General features: G+C 39.1%; 1 long non-coding RNA gene across 1 annotated transcript; it reads left to right on the top strand.

The window, feature by feature from the left end:
• The first annotated feature begins 977 nt into the window (after positions 1-977).
• Positions 978-3,634, top strand: LOC112570067. The gene is made up of 3 exons (XR_003100583.1): positions 978-1,125; positions 2,196-2,371; positions 2,986-3,634. It is a non-coding gene; the product is annotated as an uncharacterized LOC112570067 (long non-coding RNA).
• The last annotated feature ends 226 nt before the right edge of the window (positions 3,635-3,860 follow it).

Raw genomic sequence — 3,860 nt, 5'->3', positions numbered from 1 at the left:
CTTTTTCTTAAGTGGTAGCTACTGAGATGGTCATATACATTTACAGTTTTCTTTAAAATTTAGGGGACCAATGAACTGCAAGAAGAACAATGATTCTTCCAATCTGTCTACAGGCAGAGACCTGAATAAAGACTATTTCCCCTCTCTGCCTTGAATATCAATCTCTATTTTCAGAAGACTCACAGGTACATAAGAATGTAGGTACTCCTCACTAACAGCAAACGTTTCCAGAAAACGATTTTTTATTAGGTTTAGGTCGCATGAACCAGACAGTATTAACTAGGATATTTAGCATTCAGGAATAAACAGCAAAATAAATATCTATTATTTTACTCTTTTTCCTAAAATTCGACTGGATTTGAACATGAACATAAAAATATTCCTTTAAAACCTAGTGTACCTTTTATACTAATCTTAGTGCTGTTTTATTTATCGCTTTTATTTTCCTCCTTCAATTCGACATGTTTACACTTCAAAAGGCTTTATTCACACATCGCCTAATACCTGAGTTATATATAGGAGTTACGTACATAATTATCATCACACACTGTCATATATTTGTGTGTCCAGTTAAAGATCTGTTAGAAAGATGGTATCACAGGTTTCCTGGGTATTATGATGACTTCATAGCATGATCGATTCGTTATTCTATATACAAGTAGCCAAAGGCCATGGGTGATGGTTAGACATTTTCTTGAAACTTTGTCCGCTGCAGCGCATCAGCAAACAGCCTGTCTCGAGTGGTTAATCATCACTTATCGTCCGTCACAGCCAATCAAGGCGCGCGTACAGTGTGGTTTTCAGTCTTTGACGAAATGCTACGCTCGGTACTATTTCTTGAATGTCGCTGTGATTAGATAAAACCTCCTCTAAGCTTCTTTTCTTACCAGTCAGATGTAACAGACACAATCTCACAAGCCCAATTATCAGTTGGAAAGAAGTCTTCTTACTTACATGACTGGTTTTATAGTCGGAGGTGAACTAGAATTCAGAGAAAAGAGCCCCATTTATGAACAACTTTGGAAATCAAACTACACTCTGCATCTTTTAGGAAGACAAGATGAAGATATCAGTTTCTGGCCTGACAGAAGTGCGAGAGATGGGGAGATAGACATATGGCGAATGGTAAGTCTTTAGGAGGGTAACACAGGAAGAAAAAAGTTACGCTTTTTTACATCTAGCCCTCGGACTAAGTAGTAGAAATAAAAGCATTACATTAATTCAAAACAAGGCAATAAAACATAGCGAAATTATGATTTGTACTAACATGGTGGTTGATGTCTGAATTGATTGTTTTTTGGTTTTTTTTTTTATTTTAGCACTAGCAACATGTGGTATGTATTTTGAATGTTTTATTGAAAAGGCCACCGACTTATGTTAAAGGGAAAGATACAAAATTGCGAAATACTAGGATGTATGGGTCGACATCAGCAGCTCATAGAAATCGTTACCTCAGATCATCAGAAGAAGCATCAATAAATGCAAAATGCAAGCAAAACATAGACGGGTAGATACAAGAGACTAAGCCTACAGCAGCTTAACGCAAAATTCTAACAATATGCGTGATTCGAAAATTAAAAATAATATAAGCAATATAATTGGCTACATTGATTGACCTTTATTATGCTGTTAATAACAAAGATGAACCACATGTCGAGGAATAGTAGGTGATAATTTTTGTATGTCACATCGTTCGCCGCAGTATTTTGAAAACTTCTTTATCTTTCATGTTAACTATTTTGAATGTCATTTATCATTCAAGTCACCCAATTTCGGATGTTATTTACTGTTACCCTATTTTGAAACTTGTTTATCGTTCGATAGTCTATTTAAAAAAATGTATCTTTCCAGTCATGCTTTTTAAGAACTTATTGTCCCTTGACTCTTACCTTTCATTTCCCTTTTAATATTTTTTCAAAGCATTTTTAACAATTATTTGCGCATATATATAAGTTTAAACATACTACAAAATATTTGCTATTTTAATGTGAACTTTAGTACTGCTATGTTATTATTTATATATGCTTGTGTGTCGGTGTGTGTGTGTGAGAGAGAGAGCTGTAATCTGAGGCCAGATGTAGCTGCATTGCTTATTGCTGACTGCTTAGCAATAATCATGCTGCTAGTGCTTAGTGACCAGTTATGCACACGGGCTCTAGTCAATCCCAGTTCCTCAGGCCTATCTTTTATAACAGGATTTCCCCACTGTTATCTACTTTCCGGACTAATTTCAACGCATCCAGCCCATCCGAATGCAGCACAGAGAGTAAGCAACTACTGTTCGTAAGCACATTCCTCCCTGTATCCTCACTGAACCTGCAGGCGCACGACATCTTGTGACTGAAACAAGTAGAGATGCAGCGATCAAGAGGTAAGATGCGTTCATAAATTCCTCGGATTCTTATCAGCGCTAGCGACTCGGGCGATTATCAGGACGATGTTTGTGCACGCCGTGACCGGGGGGCCTCTACTCTCCTTTGTTGAGGGTCGCCTGATGCTCGCAGGATGGAATGGCACACAAAAGGGACTTTATCCGCTAGACGGTGTCGGGCAGCCCATCCACTCCAGACTCTAGGCACCACCATGAACATACCAAATAGCTGCACATCACGTCTTCGCAAGTCACAAACTTTGGAGAAACAAATCTGCCAGCACCAGCCACTTACGTGCTTTAGACAGCGGGATGGTTTGATGAATGTCCTCACGCATTCCCGTTTTCCGACGAGCTTCGAGTGTGGTCTGAGCTGCCTATTGTTTTGTTTTTTTTTAAAAAAAGGCTTTACGTAATTATCATCGTGATCGTCATCGTCATCGTCATCATCGTCGTCGTCGTAGTAGTAGTAGGAGTAATCATCTTGATTGTAATAATATTCGTACTTTTCTCCGCTGTTATCTTCCCGTGATCTAAATGCTGTTTCCATTGCTATAAACGCTCATTGTGAGGAAATGCGTTCTGTAACTGCTATTATTATTATTCCTGAACAGCAACTACCATCACATCCCTTAATTCGACCAGCAAGCCTTTAACTGCTGATGCTGTTGCCGAACTAAGAATAATCACTAGCTGCATGAGGCCAACACAGAGATGTGGCAGATAATAGCAATCCCCCCTCTTGGCAGGAGAAGGGAGTGCAAGGCACTAGTACAAGCACAACACAGACCATCTAATGAGTGCAACCAGACTATCTCTAGGCAGGCTCAAAAGATCAAGCTTTGTAAAAGAGACAAAGGCATCGTAGAGACAATACCAGAAACTATATCCTACAAGAGTAAAGAATCAGATTCCCCTCGATCCTCATTCCGGGAAGAGACACATGACCGCTTTGCCATCTGTACACGTTTCCCATTTCACAGCTAATGATGAACACCTCGACATAAGGAAGAAAACATGATCACTGGCTGTGTTAGAAGAAAAGTCTTTAAGAACCATGGTTACGGGCTTACACAGACGAGTCAGTCAGCAACGATCTGGCTTACATCTGTGCCCCTCAATATCAAGCTGTACAGACATGTGGATGTTCTGTAGATGACTACCAGTTTCATCTCGAAAGCTGACAACCAAGTGTGAATATAGCAAACGACGACGACAACAACAACCACAACAACTCCAACAAATACATCATCAACAGCAATTACAACATCAACCTCGATTAAGATGTTGTCGATCATAAACAGTCGTATAGGGCCAAGTTCTTTTTCAGTGGTTTTTCTTTTTTTAGCAGTTTTTGGCAACTTAAAAAGAAACATTCCTGTTAGCAACCTTCCAAAACTAAATGATCATGTACTTGTCTATATTGTCGCGTTTGCAGCGCAAAGTTGTATTGCAAAGCTTCGATACCAAATGATTTCTGGATTAAAAT

The sequence above is a fragment of the Pomacea canaliculata genome, linkage group LG8, assembly GCF_003073045.1.
Source record: "Pomacea canaliculata isolate SZHN2017 linkage group LG8, ASM307304v1, whole genome shotgun sequence".
NCBI classification, from domain to species: domain Eukaryota; kingdom Metazoa; phylum Mollusca; class Gastropoda; order Architaenioglossa; family Ampullariidae; genus Pomacea; species Pomacea canaliculata.
Note: the sequence above shows the minus strand (reverse complement) of the source record. Positions and strands in the feature narration are given on the sequence as shown.